Raw genomic sequence first — 20,281 nt, forward strand, 5'->3', positions numbered from 1 at the left:
ATCCTACCGGTATTGTCATCTACCCTTACCGAATATGATATAATCCTACCGGTATGAAAAATCATACCGTATGGTACTTTGCATGTATTATACTACAATCAGATGGAATTAAAAGCATACCTGTGTCTGCTGTAGGGTGGCTTTTGCTTGGTCAAATTTTTCTTGGAGGCTGTCAAGCAAGCCTGTTGGTACATTGGCATCATCAGGGAAGTGCATTCGGATGGTGTCAAGGGCACCCTCGCAACGATGCACATCAGCAACAGATTTGACCACTGAATCCTTAGCCTTCTGACACTCGGCTGATACATTGTCATGAGATTTTCTAACCTCAACAAGAAGTTCTTGCAAGGAAGTGGATACTTCAACACTAAAGGCACACTGAGTGGTCGCAAAAAGTCCACTTCCAACTGGTGTACTTCCGGATGGGGTATTTACTAAGAAGATGGCAGAACCACTTGGGGTACCTGTGGATACTTGGGAAGTCTCTAACTTCCATTGTTCTCTTTTCCTATCTAAGTGACCTTCATTGGTCACATTCTTCACCACCTCAGATGCAAACTCAGCCCACTTTACCGGACCTGTGCATACGAAATAAACATATCCGCGTGCAAACTTGACTCCCAGTAGATAGTTTGGTGGTTTGGATTGGTACACCTGCTTGTAGAGCTCGTAGAGTGCCTTGTAGTGATCCGGCCTTGTTGTTTTTATCGGCACTTTTTTCTCCTTCACTGGAAGACACGTGAAAACTTTCATCCAGTCGGATATGGGTACATCTACATCTGTCAACTTCCTAACATCTTTCCCCTCAAGACTTAACCCATATTCCCTGTGAAAATCCTCCTTTGTCGTGCAGAATGCCTTTAATGGCACCTCCACATCCTTGGGATGAACAAAGCGGCTGATTTTGGGAGGAGGCTGTAACTTCTATCTCTGAAAGGAATAAATCCATACTCATTACTCAATGTATCCACACCTCAGTACTCTACTACACACAGGTCCGCTGTACACAACAGAGAGAGAGACACAGAGAGGTGACATACCTTCGTGGGAGAATGTCGGGTCTTTGTGGGGGAGACCTGTCGGGCTGCATTCCTTGGCCTCTTTCTTAGGTTGCTATCCATAGCGAAGGATAAGCAGCATGCACAGGGGGCTGTAGAGCGAGCTGAGAAAGGTGCAGAAGGAGAAAGGCACAAAGATACAGAGAAGTCACAGTCATGAAAACATTCGACTGAACATTCGTTCTGACGTGGGCTCCACACGTTTTTTTGAATCCTCCATATGATTTTTAAGATTTTGTATCCTCCACATGAATATTTAATTCAAACAATTCTTGCCCATAACACCAGTTTCATACCCCCTAAATTTTAAGCCTCCAAAAGAAACTTTCAACCGGTTAAAACCCGGCCACCTATTCATGCATCCACCCTAGGGCAACCAAAAGAGCTATGGATGTGCGGAGCTTCTCACTGTGGAAGCTTAAGAAGAGAGGAATGTGTCTTAGAAAGAACAATTGGGGACAAGGAGTATATTCCGGAACCTTTCCCTGAAGATGCCTTGGAACCTCTAGAATGGGAACACATACTAGCAACATTGGATGTCTGTACCATTACCAACAGTCCAACAACAAAATTTTGCGATAAGGATGACTATGATGTGTTACCCTATTACATGGTAAGCGTTATACCAGAAAAAGAGACGGTAGAACCACCAGAACAAGAAGAGTTTTACAACTCCTCTAAACATTTGGACGTAAATGAGGATGCAGATAATGAGTGTTCAGACACCTCAAGTGAGCGCAGAAATGAAACCAAGAATAGCAAGTTTTATGATTTTCCTAATCAACATCCCAGACGCCAAGAACGCTATAGGAAGAAACGAGCAGGAAACAAGGCGAGAGAGAACCTGATGCCCATGATAAAAGGTAAAACTCACTATTTGATGCTTGTAAAAGCAGAGGATTGTGTAAAGAATCAAATATCCGGGAAATTCTCAAAAAATCGAAAAGAAAGAACGCGAGAGGAAATAAAACAGGTACGAAAAGCTAAAACCGAAACAAAATCACAAAAATCTCAAAATTCAAAAAAAGAAACAACAAAAGACCAGGAGTGGACCAAATTGGAGCGTAAACAGAAATACCAAGAACTGAAACGGTCTTTGAGAGAGATATGGACCACTGAAGAAGATAGTGATGGTAAAGGGGAGTCAGAAAAGGGGAACATGAATGTACCATCACACTATCGGAAATTTACTATCCAGGATAGAAAAATCATCATGACACCACCAGTAAGGGAAAGAACCAACCAAGAATCTTACGATGGGCCTGAAAATGCAAAAAAGATAGACCTCGCAGAACCAGGTGAAAATCCTCAGTCGGTCTATATAGCTAACAATTTAGAGCCTGAGGAGGAAGAACAACTAACACAACTTCTCAAGAAGTATAAAGATGTGTTCGCTTGGTCCTATAAAGACCTCAAAGGAGTTGATCCATTGATATGCCAACATACAATTCCTTTTAAATTGAATGCAAAACCTAGCAAACAACGTCCTTATACATATAATGACACATTTGCTAAACGAATCAAAGAAGATATTGATAAGCTAATGGAAGCTGAATTCATCTATGAAATTGAACATATAGATTGGGTGTCGCCCATTGTGGTAGTTCCCAAAAAGAATGGAAAACTGCGAGTGTGTGTAAACCTCAAAAAGGTGAATGCAGCAACCATAAGGGATAATTATCCCTTGCCAATCACAGAACATGTACTGGAGCGAGTGGCCGGGAAACGGGCTTATTCCTTTCTGGATGGGTTTTCAGGATACAACCAACTGGCAATAGCAAGGGAGGATCAACACAAAATAGCATTTGCCACAAAATGGGGGATTTATGCGTATCGAGTTATGCCATTTGGCTTAACTAATGCACCAGCCACTTTCTAAAGGTTAATGACTCATGTATTCAAGGAATACCTAAGAATATTCTTAGAAATTTACATGGATGACCTGTGTGTACACTCTCTCCTACGAGAGGAACATATTAACCATTTGCAAAAGGTCTTTGAAAAGTGCAAGACATATCGAATCTGTCTTAACCCGGAAAAGTGTGTGTTTATGGTTAAGCAAGGACGAATCTTAGGACACATTGTCTCAAGAAATGGCATAACCACTGACCTAGACAAAGTCAAAGTCATTGTAGACTTACCCAGGCCTACTAATGCAAAACAAGTGCAATCCTTCATGGGACACTGCGGATATTATCGAAGATTCATATACATGTATGCGGTTATCGCACAACCTCTGTATCGTTTGCTAGTCAATTTCAAGTGGACCGAGGAGTGTGAAACTTCATTCCAAAAGCTGAAGGAAAACCTTATATCAACACCTGTACTAAAGGCACCAGATTGGGAAAAGATATTCCATGTGCACATTGACGCTTCAGCATATGCAATTGGAAGTATTCTAGCTCAACCTGGAGACGGAACAATGGATTTTCCGGTTTGCTATGCGAGTCGACAGTTAAACAGTGTAGAAAAGAACTACACAACAACCGAGCAGGAAGGGTTAGGAATGATTTATGCTGTAAAAAAATTTCGGTATTATTTGCTTGCAAACAGATTTGTGTTCTTCACAGATCATCAAGCTCTTTTGTACCTAGTAAATAAACCTTGCAATACAGGGAGAATCGTATGGTGGTTTATTATATTGCTAGAATTTGACTTCACAGTGGTGGTCAAAAAGGGTAAAACCCATCTACGAGCGGATCATCTTTCAAGGATACACAACGGGGAAGCTCCTAAAGGAGTAGATGATGACATACCAGATGCTTATCTTTTCAACATTGAAATGGTACCCAAATGGTCTCAGGAAATTGTTAGTGCTCTTTCCTTTGGAAGTGGGTTTGATAATACGGAATGCAGATCCAAACAGCAAACAATTCGACAAACAGAAAACTTCCAGTTGATATCAGGAAGGCTGTATCATCTTGGATCAGACCTAATCCTACGATTATGTATAAATCCGGAAGAATTCGAGTGCTACCTTGAAGAGGCACATGTCTAGGGTTGTGCATTTCATTGTTCAACAGTGAAGACACACCAGAGACTGAAACAGTTAGGGGTTTATTGGCCAACTATGTATGCGGACACACATTCTTATGTTATCAATTGTACTATATGTAGTGTCAAACAACCAGTGGACCATGCAACTTTGTTTCAGGTAAACATAGCACCTGCATGGAGTCAATATATCATTGACTTCTTAACCACCAGGACGTTCCGTGAGAACATCACAAGAGCACGGAAAAAAACTATAGAGCTGGAAGCTCGTGACTTTCAGTTAATTGGGAACCAACTCTATAAGCGAGGTAAGGACAATCAACTTAGAATCTGTGCAAGTGAAAGTGAATACCTACTGATTCTAGAACATGCACATAGTGGAATAAGTGGAGGCCATTTTTCGGACGATAACACGGCAAAAATTGTCTTAACCGCAGGAATTTGGTGGCCTACATTGCACATGGATGCGGAAGAGTTTGTAAAGCGTTGTGACGCATGTCAACGCACCAAGGTGCCAATAAAAAGAGATGAGATGCCATTACGGCCAATGATGGGAGCAAGAGCATTTGCAAGATGGGGCATTGATTTTGTGGGACCTATATCACCCCCTGCATATCGCACCCATACCCAATATATCATAGTGGCCATGGACTATCTCACAAAATGGGTCGAAGCCAAAGCAACACAAAAAGTTGATGCACGCACCATGGCACAATTTTTGTATGAGAATGTTTTTGTATGATACGGGTTACCAATAGAAATTGTCAGTGACCGTGGAACACATTTTCTCAATGAAGTCATTGAATATCTGCTAGAGGAATTCATGGTCATACATAGGAAATCCACACCATACCATCCACAGGCCAATGGGCAAGCTGAGGCCACTAATAAACCACTATGTACGGTTCTCACTAAAAAAGTGTCAGAATCAAGAACAGATTGGGATCAACAGCTACACTCAACACTATGGGCGTACAGGGTAGCTTACAAAACATCAATAGGAACAACACCATACAACATGGTGTTTGGCTTGAATGCTATACTACCCATAGAGTTTTTAATTCCAACTCTACGAGTAGCAAAAAGCTTAGAATGGACAGGGCATGAGCTCTCTTCAAGAATTGATGATCTTGAAAAGCTAGATGAACCGCTTACGAGCTATCGCTTCAATCTATGCTAAAAAGAGAAGACAAAAGGAATTTTTTGACAAACATGTGCGTACCAAAGAGTTTAAAACAGGCGATTACGTACTTGTTTATACCTTGAAGCAACATGCCAAGAAACTTAAAAAGTGAGGGATGGGACCATTTGTGATTAGTGATCTATCACAAAGTGGAGTTGTCAAGCTTGCTACATTAGAAGGTGAAGAAATGCCAAACTGGATTAGTGGATGTCGACTGAGGAGCTATCATCTACCACTCACACAAGAGATGCTCCAACAAATTCATCAAGGAAAACAAAGAATGAAGGAAAAACAGAGAGTACGGGAGGAAGCTCAAGCCGAAGCACAAGAACTCATTGCAAAAAGACGACTTCTGCGCCAACAACAACAAAGTGGAACACCATTGCGAATCAATGCCATTCGACTGACGAAGTTGGAGGAGGAAACAGTGGAGCCAATAATTCCGGTCAAAATGGGCAGCAATCAAGTTGAATCGACGGCATTGCTTGATTCGGGTGCTCAAGAAAATTTGATCTCTAACTAATTATACCAACAGCTCAAAGTCATAGGTCAACTTCATCCTACTCCTCAAGTGCTGGAAAGTAGCACATCACACCCGTTGAAAACATTGGGATGGACTATATTGAATGTACAGATACATCAATATATTTACCCACACAAATTCTATGTGGTGACAGATGAAAGCACACAACACCCAATGATGTTGGGCCAACCGTGGCAAAAAGAGTACAATGTGCAGATAGATTGGAAAGCAAAGGCAGTCAAAATTCCGCATGAACATGAACAATAGGTGATAGCTTTTGCTCAGCAATACCAGCATGATCAATTGCAAGCCATGCAATCGCTGGGAACAAGGCCAAAAGCACGAATGCCCTTAAAGAACAACATGATACCCAAGACCAACAATCAGGTAAAAGCCAACCATGCTAATTATAGACAGATGAAGTCACCGGCCACAATGCAAAGATCTAGGCTACCAAAACAAGGAAAACAAGTATGAATGCGGAAAGATAGAAAGGACATTGCAGACAAACAACAATGCAACAAAAGGATTCCAACAAATCAGAAGGTTCAACCACAAACCAAAGGCACAAAACAGAGATGGATCCCAAAGAAAATGCTTAGCCATAACCCAAATGTCACTCACATTTGGATACCAAAGCAAAAGCAAAAGGAACTCCCTTCAGTACAAGCAACAACGAAAAGCAGACAACTGCATTTCAAAACGGGAAACCGACTTATGTGGATGCCAATAAAAAACAAACCAGTCGGGTAAACAAGAAAGTGCCAAACCATCTACAAAAACCGGCAATAACAAAATACCAATGGAAAGCAATGGCAATACGGCCCATAGCCATTACGGCCCAGTCAATTCTATCCTTCGAATCAGCTACGACTCCATCAACAATGTCGACAAAGCAATTGCCTTTTGCCAAAAAGACAATTAAACAGAGAGCAGTTGAGTTACAGCTGTTACTTGCAAAGAAAACAGGAAACCTCGATGACGAATGCCAATAAGCATATTGCTTATTCCCTTCTCTTGCACAGCATTAATTTTTCCATGCATTGACAGAGTATGCATAAAATAGGGCCACATTAATCGGCCAGGCACTAGCACAACTTTTTCAACCTATGCATGGCACATACTCCGTGGCGAAACCTTGTCATCCGGGAGGACTCCGGCTAGGAGGGGGGGAGGAATTCTAGAGGCACTCTCAAATGCGGAACCAATAACAGAAACAACAAAAAAGGGCATGATTTTCGACTATTTTTAGGATTCATGTTTGATTGCGAAATTTTCTGGAGTAACCCAAGTACATATGCCCTTATACAGCATGAAGCTACAGGTATATGGGGCCAAACGCCAAATCAAGCCCCTAGGTGTGTGTATATAAGTAGAAATAACCATTTTTCAGGCAAAATATTGGTAAAATGGAGAAATCCGGGCATAAAAATTGCATGTGAGTGTATATAATGTGTTGCGGTGATGTTTGTGATTTATTATGATTTTTGGGGATTTTTTGGGTTTGATTTGCTATTTTCCTTTTAATTTTGCTAATTTTCGGCAGAAAAACTTCAAAAATACAAAAAGCAGGTGAAAAACAGTCGTAATGAAAAACAAAAAATATGGGGATGATCAGTGACTATAGGACAACCTATGGTACAGTGGGGGTGCAATTATGAGACTGGAGCGGAAAGCGTGTTTTGGCCAGGTTTTGACCGAAATGCCAAAATTCTGGTAAACAGAGCAAATGGAGTCCAAATCAAGAAATTTTTGAGCCTAAACCACATCTCGCAAGAAGATAGGAACACATGTCAAGTTTCATGAAAAGTGGTTCGGGGACCTCCATTATAAGAAATTTTCACCCCATTTTTAGCTCATTCTCACTATTGACTTTGTGGAGAGAGCTTCTGCCACCTAGAGCGGATCGACCTTCCAGCAGCTTCTACGACGCGCACGACTACCTGACGAGCTCCAGACATGAGAGGTAGGCTCACCACCTTGAGCTTTTCGCGCATGTTTGTCATTATGTCGCGAAAACTAGCGTAGGGGTCACACACAAAGCAGGCGGTAGAGACCTACATGTAGAGACGACGGCTTAACGGCTAACCCGAAAGCAACAAGACTTCATCGACAGTTTACCCTAGTCTAGGAGACCAGTCCTGGATAGCCAAAGGCAGTAGGAAACCATCGGGAAAAACCCTAATTCCCAGAAACCCGCAAGAGGCCACCAAATGGAAAATCGGCGAAATGGCGACCAAATGCTACCAAAATTCATGGGTAGGAGCATCTCGACATGCTCGACAAGTCTATATGACCCGCATGACCAAAATGTGACCCGAAGCGGCACTAAACTTCAGAAACGGCATCAGACACACAAAGCGTCAAATTGCACTCGCGGCCAAACCGCAAGTCTGTTTGCCACCAAACTTCACGAGCGGCTTTCTTAGACCATCAACAACCAAGTCCTATGGTGGTAGACCACCACAAATCATCAAAGGTATGTAAACGCAACCACGGGTGCTTCTAGAGCGACAAATTGCCAAATGGAGCTCCGGTGAAGCTAAAGTCGACAAAAACCATACGACAAGGATCCCCAAGGGATCGGGAAGCTATGGAGACCAACATCAAGAAATTTCATCGCCAAAAAGCACTCCAAAAGTCAGAAAATGGCTCGAAGGCTCTGAAGTCCACACAGGGAGTTATACTCTATCCATTTGACTTTTTTGTTGAAATTAGGCTCAAAAGGGACTTAGGGGGGCAAAGGGCAAGCATTGGGAGCACCAGCACCGAAAAAATCACCAGGAGACATCCTACGCGTAGGATGTCTCAAGGGAACTTTTTGGCACAAACTCCAACATTTCTCATCATACACATGTTCTGAATGACATTTACAAGCTATACACCAAGTTTCATCACATTTGGACCATATTTAACCTCATATGCATGGAAAAATGCAAAGTTAGGGCATAGAGGCAATAAAGGGCCATTGACCTACCAAATCTTGTCCAAATCCCATGAAACTTGCACAACACATTCACCAACACATCAAGAAACAATCTGTGTGGTCAGGGAGAAAAAATGATGAAATAGACATCCTACGCGTAGGATGTCTATTTGACCTTTTTGGCATGCAAGGGATGATTTATCATTCCAGATCCAATCACCTCATCATCAGGAGCCCATATATCAATTTTGAAGCCATTCTAATCACTTTTGACCCCCAACACCCTCAAGATACACTTTTTGATCCCAAAAACACCTCACAGAGCCTTACAAGCATCAAATCTTGTCCAAATTCAAATCCAAGAACATTGGTCATGTTCCATAAGCCAAGGAAAACCCACAGAACAAGTTTCATGTCATTTTGATGAAAAAGACATCCTACGCGGAGGATGTCTACAACATAAATTTAGCCTTCTATGCAAAGAATGCATCATGGGAGCCAATGCTATGGTGCAATGAGCCCATATACCAATTTTCAACCCATTTGGACATCAATTGCTACCTATGATGGACATTCTACCCAAATTGTGACCTAAAGCTTGAATCAGCCCAAAAATCCACTTTATGATATCCAAATCCAAATCCAAGCATATAGCCATGTTCCATGAGCCTTACACTACCTGCATGTCAAGTATGAACGAATTTTGATGAAAAAGACATCCTACGCGTAGGATGTCTGATAAGTCATTTGGATAAGTAAAACTCAGTTTCGCAGCTAATGTGAAAAAAACGCTAACTTCGGTCTACTGAGTGCAACAGGATCTATGGCAGCCTCGAAGTCACCGGCAAAAAAGAAAAGAATGACCATCAAAGATTATCTGGACGAAGTGGAACCCTTTGTCATTCCAGAAGGAACACTAAAGCCCACCAACACCTGGATACAAGAAGATTTGTTAGAGTCCAACGACCTAAAGATCTACCAGGGAGTATTCAAAGACAATGAAGGCAATGTCATAGAGCTACCAATGCTGTCGAGAGAACTCAATGAGTTTGTACGAAGCAAGATGGCCGGCTACTTGGAGAAGATTGATCTCCACAACTACTTCGAAGCAATACCGGCAGGAGTGGACATCAAAAGAGTCTGGGAGTTTGTAACAAGCATCAAAGAGGATGGAGTGGCCAGGGTAACAGATTTACAAGGCAGACCAGATACAGAGATAATAATCACTAAGCGGGTTGTAGCCCATACACTAGACCTCTCCAATGAGGGAGACAGTGTAACAAAAAGAAGGGATGAAGTCAAGGTGTACAAAGAGAAAAAGGCAAATTACACCTTTGAAGACATTGCCAACCCAAAGGTGGCAATTATGAGCCAGTTGTACAACCAGTACTTCCACATGTGCACGAAGAGGCCACAGAAGTACAGGATGCCGCCAAGTGCAATTGCCACAACGTTCACTTGGGCAATGACAAAAGGCACCCCAAAGATAATCAATTATGCCGCATACATACATGACATCTTAGTAAAGATGGGCAACAAAAAGCCAACCTACATAGTGCCAGGAGAACTGATCACCAAGGTGGTTTATGGGGCACTACATGCTAAAGGAAGGTGGCCTGACCCCCCATCTCAGAATGATTGGCTGAGAGTAACAGAAGACAAGGAAGATGAGCCGCAAAGGGCACCAAGGGTGGCTACGAGGTTGAAAAGACGGCTAGAGCCAGTTGAAGAGGAGAAACCCGAGCAGAAGAAAGGAAAGAAGGAGTTTTCTCAAGTGCCGGCCAAAGAGACAAGGTCACAAAAAGCGGCAAGACTAGAGAGGCTGATGGAGAGTTTCCGAGCAGAGAGAGCCCTCAAGGGTGATTTAAACGACCTCTGGAAGACATCTCTCGAGTCTATGTCTGGATCATCCAGAAGAGTGCAAAGGGATCGTTTTGAAGATTATATCAAGAATTTCGAGATTCTTGATGATGCAACAGAAAACATTCCCCATGTCCCTTTCACAGAGGAGGAAGTACAGCAAATAAGGCAGAAACTGCTAGATGAACAAGAAAGCCAAGAAAGAGAAAGAAAAACAAAAGCAGACAGGGAATTAAAGGGCAAACCTACAACTTTACCAGATAGCCCTAAACCCAGCCCACAACCATCACCACCGCCCTCACCACCTCCTAGCAGCCCTCCACAGGAAGATAAGGAGGCCGAGGACAGAGAAGAAAGGCAAGCAGAAGATCAAGAGCAAAGACAGGAACCAGAGCAAAAAGAAGAGGCCAGGCCTGAAACTGAGCAAAAAGGATTAGATGAGGCTTACTATGCATTTTTGGACCTGCTAGCTGCAGGCTATACGAAGGAAGAAGCCGCCACAGTCGCATTCGACTGGCGAGGACAGGGCCTAAAGAACAGATGCAAGGCATCAGGCTAGTGGAGCTAAAAGAAATTTCTACCGACACGGTAGACCTACACCTGCCCTCCAATGACTGGGACGTGGTGATGACAAAGCTAGCCAGATTGAGGGCACAATCCATGGCTACAGAGAAAGAGATGATAACTCTCAAAGCCACCGAAGAAAAGATCAAAATGGAAAGGGATTCTTTGCAGGCACAAAACCAAGGGCAAAAGGAGAGAGAAGCTGACCTCCAGGCCAGCTTGGCAAGGGCTCTGCAAAACTGCCAAGCACTGGAAGACGCAAATGTGGCCGCAGCAAAAAGAATACAAGCAGTTGAAGAAGAGTGTCAGCAGCTCAGCAAGTCATTGCGAGATGCCGAAAAAGAATGAGATAATCTGACGCTATAGCTGGTGATGGTCGTTTTTCGGCTCTTTGTAATTACCACAGTGAGTTACCTCACCCTACCAAAATCACCCAAACACTGTGGCTATCCCTACCATTTCACTGTACATAGGCGTGCGTGAGTCACGGGACTTTTCCCATATGTTCTTAAAAAACCCTCAATTAGCTAGTCATTGGGCTAGTTGAGCCAAAATAAATAAAAAAATAAATAAATAATAAAAAATAAATAAATATTATGGCCCATGCGTATGTAAATATTTCTTTATATATAGGGCCTAAATAAAAGATTTTTTCATAATTATTTTGGTATTTATTTAAATATTTCTACCTAGGTGTGTGTTATTTATGCTCTGTACATTGCCTCACCATTACCACAATTTTTTCTTACCATTTTTCATACTCTTTATTCCATATAGAAATATTTTCATGTAAGCTTCTCTTATATTTGGTGTAACTCCACCCCAACAAAAATCCAAAAAAACTAGTTTTATTTATGTGTATATTTTTTCACTATTTTGATTTTTCCCTTCCTACATCTATTTTGTTTTTTTCTAAAAAATTAGAACACCAAAAATATTTATCTTTTAATGGTAGCCTCATAATGAGAGAGATTTCTTTTGACCCCTTTATATTTTTTCCACTTATATTATTTATATTTGACATGTACATATTTTTTAGACCCCTCAATATTTGATTTTCTTAGTTGTACTATTCACTTATATCCTAATCTCAACAATATCTTCAATTATAGACCTACCAAATAAGGTCAAGGGTAGGTGGCATGCATACATGCACTATGGAGGGCTCACTCTTGGAGGTATTCAAAAGAATCATCCAAAGAAGGACCCCACAAGGACCTTGCAGAGGAAAAAAACGGTCGGTTTTGTTGAATTTTTAAAGTTCACTTGCTCTCCGAATTTGAAAAGGTGATACAAACAAAAGTTGTAGCTCGTGGGCTGAACTTTTGCCTCAAATTTTTTCATATTTTTTTGAGCTACGAGCTGTGAGCTATGATTTTTTTAGTGGACCCCAGTTTTCCCATGCTATGCAGCCACACTCTCTCTTCCACTTTATCATTTTCCTCTTTCACACACACTTCTCCACTCATCATCCCCATCTCTCTCACCACTCCTCTCTGCACACTACTCACCTTCTCCTCAACCTTGAAGAATAAGAGAAACCATGGTGAACTCATACCTCCCACACACAATTCCATTCCAAAATTGACCACCTAGTCTCATTTTCCCTCCTCCAATTTACCCATATCTATCAAAAAAACCACAAAATTCAGCCTCTTCTCTTAAAAGACAGCATCATGGTGGTTGATTACTCAGCTTCAATTATCTTGTCTCTCAAGGAAGGTCAAGAGTGGAGAAAAAATGTACCGTCAAAGCTAGTGGACCGTCAACAGGCGTCAAAATCGGCCCTACTCAAGACACTTGGAGCATCAACCTTGTAAGAAAGCCACCTTTTCTTACCTCTTAAGAGTTTTTTTCTTCCTTGTTTGTATCCCACATGGATACTCCCATTGTAAATATCCAATTCCATTTGTAAATTAATACTAACTCTACTAACACTAACCCACTATGGAAAGTCCTATCACCTCCATTTCTCTCCTCTCTCTTTCCTCACCAACTTCTTGATAATTCCAAGCAAAAGAAATTAGATAAATTGCTGAAAATCTAACCCAACCATGGTTAGAGGAGTAACCCTAGCCTTCAAAATTGCTATAAAAGGAGGGTGTAGCTAGCACAAAGGGGGAGCCATAAGCAAGAGCACTATGCTATAGCTTGAGAAGCCAAGCTCAACCTCTCTAGAAGGAGCTCTTGAGTGGAAGCTCATTGTCTTATGCATGTGCATGTGTTGTAATAGGGGATTAGCAAGGGAACTCTATGCCATTGTAAGAGAGAGAGTGATCATTCAATTGAGAGTAGGAAATCTATCATTTCTCCTACTAGTGTAAGCCCAACATTCGCTGAATCAAGGAGGGTGGATTTGGACTAAGCTTGGATACTTTGTCTCCCTTCCAACGTGAAGTAATGGACAACAATGATGCGTAAGTGTCTTGGTGTTTTTTTTTAAGTTCTTGATAGCTTGTCTCTGGTGTTGTCGTCAATCTAGCCATAAATCCCACATACTGTAAGAGGGCGACAGGGTGGAGAGGACTCCCCTGGCCTTAAGACAGTGATTGGGGTGGCTTTTCTTGTGATGTGTTGTGGTGAAATTTACGCAAGCTATGTTGAACAAATACTAATCTCACTTTGATTTGTCATGACAGATTTGTAAGAAGGTATTAATGCAACAAGCACCCCCTCCCCCTTTCTCTCTCTTTCTTAAATATATAGTTGTGTTTGCTTGATCATTGCCGATACGTTTCAAAGCAGCCCGAGCACTATCTCTCTCTCTCTCTCTCTCTCTCTCTCTCTCTCTCTCTCTCTCTCTCTCTCTCTCTACGCGTCCTAGTTCGCATCCAAAACTAGGTGGTGCCCCAAATTTGTGTAGGGTTAGGTTGCGGGTTTGTGTGTGTGTTTGTTGTTTTTTTTCCAACCCCAACCCAATTGAGCAGCACGGGAGCCTTGAAGGGTGTCTAGAGGTTACTCTTCTTGTTGCCCGCCCCGGACCGCCTCAAATTGGTGCCCCCACTGAGGAACAGGCTTGTGTATGTTTTGTGAAGGCTCAACCTTTAGCATAATCAAGTAGCTTGCATGAATCACGAGAATTTGTATGATCCCTTCATTCCCATTGCAAGGCAAAAGGTACACATAATTGTTAGTACTAAGTTGCAATTTCAGCGAGTAATTCGTAGAATTTTAGGTCCTCTTAGGTTAGCCGAGATAAACACTTCGGTAAATCCTTTTATTTTGCCTCTCATTAGGTACGATATTAGCTTGGACGTCTATATTTTTGTGTTATTTTAAGCATTAGGACATGCATAGGCCATGGATAATGGCCCAGGAATAGAGATTTTTCCCTTTCATTTTACTCCACACATTAGAATAAACGTTGCAATTAGTAGAAAGATCCATTTTCAACAACGAATGGTGTTCATGTTTGGTGCCCAAAGAGCTGGAGAAATTCTTGCATCACCAAACCCTGTCATTCTACCTCTCATCAACTACCACACTTCTTTTGATGTACATGTGTTCATTTTATTTTAAAATGAAGTGCAGCCCGGCAAAACAGTGTGTATGTTTGTTTTTTCTTTGTCCAAGTTGTTACAAGAAACAAAAAAACGATCATTTGTTCTAACTGGGAATGTGTGTGCAGTGAAAGTTCAATCCTTAGAGATCTAGCTCTATTACCAATTGAGTTGCAGGAGCAAGTAGTAAGGCGTCTCCCTCATAACAAGAGGGTGGTGAAGTTAAGACGGAAGGTCCTACGCGTGGATTCCATTTTCCTCTTGTTGTTGGGCACTAAGGAAGACCGCGCATTCATCCAACTAGTGTGTGCCCTAAGATTGGTAAATAGAGTGAAATTTGGCGTTTGGCGAGTGCATTTCACCATTGAGGAAGACTCTTCAGGAAACTTGCGGCCAGAGTTCATGCTTCATAGACTCACATTTGGTGAATTTTTCCCTCATTTGCGTCTTATTAATAGTCTTCCTTTCGCTTTCAACAAAGGAGATAGGGAGCTATTCAGAGCTTGTCTTAATAAAGAGAGCATAGAGAAGATTGCAAATTTGTATAAATTCTCATCCTTCTCTACTTTCTATGACACTTTGTTCATAGAGACATTGTAAATCTCTTTATGCTTTTGAATGATTTAACCATAATCCTAAGGAGTTTTTGTCCAGGAATTTTGTAGCACAAGTGGAGTCTTTAAATCTTGCAAACTTGATTGGACTTGATGAGGATGTTCTTTATGAAATTGTGAGAAGGTTGCCTCACTCCGACTGTGTGGAACTCGAAGGAAAGGAGCTCCTAGTCAATTGCTACTTTCTCACGGCCTTCAACGAGCATGAAGATCTAGTTTTTATACAAACCGCTTGTGCATTGGGAATTGTAGAGCAAGTGCAATTTATCACTTGGGACGTGGTTGCTCTTTTGGATCCAGAAAAGGAAGTTCTAGAGATTTTTGTTTATCGCCTTAGCTTTGAAGAATTTCAACCCTTCTTAGAGCTCATCAATAGTCTACCCTTTTGTTTTGATCAAACAAATCGAGACCTTATTGAAGCTTGGATAGCTGAAGAAGAAAACCTAGAGTGGTATTTTCTCACTTCTTTATTTGCAGGCGAGTGGTTCTAGATCTCTATTGTATCCCTTATTGTAACTCGTATTGTAATCTTTCATAATAATGGAGAGCCAGCGCCAAATGTCTGGATATCCTCTTTTCTTTGGAGAGCCTGGAGAGGATGCAGAATTATTTTTAGCAAATTTCAAGATGTCTTGCCGTATCAAGAGGATAGTAACCGATCAAGAACGTGTAGAAATGTTTGAGGTGGTCCTTAGGAAAGATGCTAGTACTTGGTTTGACTCTTTGCCTGAGGAAGTTAAGGGGAATTACACAGAAGTTTTGAATCGTTTTAAGAGATACTTCTTTGATCCCCAAAACACTCAAAAACTATGGCAAGACATTGTTTCTCATAAGCAAAAAGACTTAGATGACTACTACTTGTACAAGCAAGAGTTTCTACGTCTTTGGGCTCTATGGATACGAAATGTTACTAACCCTGGTGATGGTGCAGAATTTTTAAAGAAGGAGAGGTTCATAGCCGGACTCTTTCCTGACCTTAAGGTAAAAGTTGAGGCGGGTGCACCTGCTACTTTTGATGCAGCTGAAACTAGGGCTGCTGAGAAGTATAGGAAACTCAAGTGCTTAAGGGGAGAGGTTCCAATAGAAGGTCTTAGACCCAAAGGTAAGTCACAAGCATCAACATCGAGGGAGCTTCCTGAGGTAACGGCGGAAGTAATTGAGAAGTTAAACGAATCTTTAAGCAGCCTGTCAATTCACCTTGCACAAGCTGTAGGTCCAAAGGGACAAGCAAAGAAGTCTGAAGAGCGAGATCCACGACCTAGGAGAGTCTTGCAATGTTGGAATTGCGGAGAGTCTGGACATGGGATGTATAATTGTCCTTGGCCCCGTGGGGAGCCAGGGAGGCCTAACTTGAATCACCCAGTGATGAATGCAAGTGAAGGAACTGGTCAACAACCAAGGCTTCTACAAAGGCCAAATGGACCAAGACCACCTCCACAAGGGGTAGAAGGAGTTCCACCTTTGCCAGATCCAAATGTGCATGTGGTAGAGGTGACAAATTCAAATGAGGTTGACATGGAAGCCAATGGAATTAAGCGTGGCCGAGGAAAAGGTAAAGAGAAAGAAGGAGTCACATCACAGAGTGACCATGGACAAGGCAAGAAGGCAAAAGAGACCAAGGAAGCTAAGAGGACTCGACGTCGTATCAACCTCCAAGACTTCCCTCTTGGACATGGTATGGCTCCGTACAACTTGTTGGAAGACATGAGAGGTAAGGGTCCTGATATTTCATGGCCTCAATTTCTTGCATTATGTCCACAAGTTAGGAGGGATTTAACAAGGGCAGTTAGCACTAGGAGAAAGGTAAAAGAGAGTGTGCCTGTTGTAAAAATTGCACAAGCTGAAATGAATGAGGACATTACACCGGTGCTAGACTGTTACATCAAAGGAAGATTGGTTAGGAAAGGTCTAGTGGATGGGGGTGCACAAATTTGCATCATGACAGAGAGACTCATGCAAAGACTAAGCATGCACATCCAGGAGACACCTGAAATCAAAGTCAAGATGGCAAACAATAGCAAGGCTAGGTGTGTAGGCATTTGTAAAAATGTCTTTGTAGAGGCCTTTGGCATTAAGAAGGCAGTGGATTTCTATGTCATGTCTACCAAGGGAAATGGTTACCCATTTATCCTAGGAAGACCATGGCTAATGAAAATGCGAGCTTTGCAGGATTGGGAGAGTGGAAAGCTAATTTGCAGGAATGACAATCACAAGAAGGTTGTCTTTGACATGAAGGAGCAACGCCAAGAGGAGATCCATGAAGAATCATCTCAAAGTGAGACGGAAGAAGGTTGGACCGATAGCACTTCAGAAGAAGAAAGTAGCGGCAGCATTACTGAAGAGGAGTCTTCCATCGAAGTCATGGGGGTAAGGTTTAAGCCAAGCAACCAAGAGACCTCTTGTCAAGGCTTGGAGGAGGTAGGTCCTCAAGAGAACGAAGGTGAATATCAAGATGAAGGGATGCTGGAAGGTATGCTATCAACAACACTTACAAAGGATGAAAGAGAGGAGTTCAAATGTGTGCTAAGGAAGTTTCCTAGGCTTTTTGCTAAAGACTACACTGATGTGCGTGGAGTAGATGCTGTTCAACACAAAATTGAGTTGAAGCCAGAGGCCACACCTAAGGCTCAGAAGCTACGAAGGCTAGGAGTCATCAAGGAGCAGGCTTTACTCAAGGAGGTAAGAAAGCTTCTAGCAGCAGGGTTCATTTATCCAGTGGAGAATTCAGAGTGGGTCTCTCCTGTTGTTGTCACTCCTAAGAAGAACGGCGAGTGGAGGGTGTGTGTGGATTACCGTCCCCTCAATGAGGAAACAAAGAGAGATCACTTTCCCCTCCCATTCCAGGATGAGATACTAAATGAGGTAGCTGGTCATGAGAAGTACACTATCTGCGATGGTTACTCAGGTTACTTTCAAATAGGGATTGCACTGGAGGATCAATTGAAAACAACCTTTATCACTCCTTGGGGTTGTTATGCTTTTAGAGTCATGCCATTTGGTCTGACAAATGCTCCTGCAACATTCCAACGTTTCATGAATATGGTGTTTCAAGCATTCTTTGGAAAGTCAATTAGGGTGTTCATTGATGATTTCTGTATTTATAGCTCAAAATCATTGCATCTACAAAGGGTAGAAGAAGGTTTAAAGAAGCTCTACGACATGGGAGGTCAACTCAACCCCGACAAGTGCCATATAGGTGAGGATGAAGTAATCTTGCTTGGTCATAAAGTTTCTTACAAAGGCATTGAAGTGGATCCTTCGAAGGCAAAGGCTCTTATTGAGCTACCATCACCCAAGAGTCTTAAGGAGGTCATCTCATTCATTCAAAAGGTGAAGTATATGTCACGCTTCATTCACTTAGCCTCGGAGTTACTTCACCCTTTGCAAAAGTTGACACAGCAAGTAGAATTTGCATGGTCTGATGAGCTTGAAGAGTACTTTTGTAACATTAAAGTCATTTTGTCAGAGCTACCAACACTCATGCCTCCTTGTTGGGAGTACACATTCTTTGTTAGCTCTAGTGCTGGGAAAGAAACAATTGGTGCTGTGTTGCTACAACAAGATCCCCACAGTACAAGGATGCGACCCATCTACTTTGCTAGTAGGGTCATGAATGCTTTGGAGAGAGACTACACAGAAGCAGAACTCATGATGCTTTCTCTCATGTTTGCGGTGAGGAAGTTTAGATCCTACCTGCTACCAAAACCTTTTGTAATTCTCACTGCAGAAAATTTGTTCCCTTGGGTGTCATCTCAAATGAATCTTAGTACTAGGATCTCAAAGTGGATTATGGAGTTGCAAGAGTTTCAATACTCTTTCAAGGTAGAAGATAGTGTGCGTGCACAATTGGCAGGAATTCTCACTTATAGGGTGCACGAAAAGGAGATTAAGGTGCCTGAAGTAAAGACCCTACCATTGCCACCACCAAAAAGTATTCCTAATGCTTTTACCTTGTTCTTTGATGGAGCTTTTCGTCGAGCCACAGGAAAAGCAGGGGGAGGGCTAGTGTTACTCAACCCAAGTGGAGAGGTGGTCATGAAAGAGAAGTTCAATCTACCAAGTTCAACTAGCAACAATGAAGCAGAATACGACACACTACTTCATGGTTTGAAGATGTGCATCGGCCAAGGGATAAAACGTCTCATGGTAAAGGGAGATGCACTTCTCATTGTTAAACAGATTTTAGGCATTTGGGCATGCAAGAATGAAAGCTTAAGGACAAAAGTTCATGCCATTCGTAAGATATTTAATCAATTTGAAGAAGTGCAACTATATCATATTCCGAGGAAACAAAATGAAGATGCCGATTTACTTGCACAACAAGCAGTTACATGTGTTGAGAAAGAAGTGCAGGTCATCATGGTGGCAGCAGCTGTCAAGCAACCGAGATACCAGGGATTGGAGTCATTGGCTCCCATCATTGGCTACATTTTGGAGGGTGAGTTTCCACCAGACTTCACAAAAGCTCAGAAGAGGAGACTCATGAAGAAGGCAAGCATGTATCTCTTCCTAGAAGGCTCCCTCTATCAAAGAGGGAAAGATCAAGTGTGCAGAAGAGTACCAACTATCGAGGAAATTCCAGCCATTCTAAAAGGTTTGCATGAAGAGGCATGTGGTGGTCATTTTGCCCAAGAATCAACTGTGAAGAAGATTTTGCTTGCGGGGTATGTTTGGCCAAGCTTGCATGTGGATGTTCAACATTGGTGTAAAAGCTGTCACAATTGTCAGATAAATGGAAATAGAAGGTTGGTGCATGGCCCGAGGCAAATAGTGCTTGCAAATGGACCCTTTGAAAAGTGGGGCATTGATGCTACGGGTCCTCTGCCTAGGACAAAAAATGGTAAACTCTACATTCTAGTGGCTGTAGACTATATGACTAGGTGGGTGGAAGCTCAAAGTGTGGCAAGAGTAAATGAGAAGACAGTGAGCAAATTCGTCTACACTCACATTTGTTGTAGATTTGGCACACCTTTGGAGATTGTTTCTCATAATGGTCCAGGGTTTAGAAAGGGATTGCTCACAGAAGTCTGTGAAGAACTTCACATTCTACATCGTCACA

The sequence above is a fragment of the Adiantum capillus-veneris genome, chromosome 19 (genome assembly GCF_014529385.1).
Source record: "Adiantum capillus-veneris isolate H3 chromosome 19, ASM1452938v2, whole genome shotgun sequence".
Taxonomy (NCBI): domain Eukaryota; kingdom Viridiplantae; phylum Streptophyta; class Polypodiopsida; order Polypodiales; family Pteridaceae; genus Adiantum; species Adiantum capillus-veneris.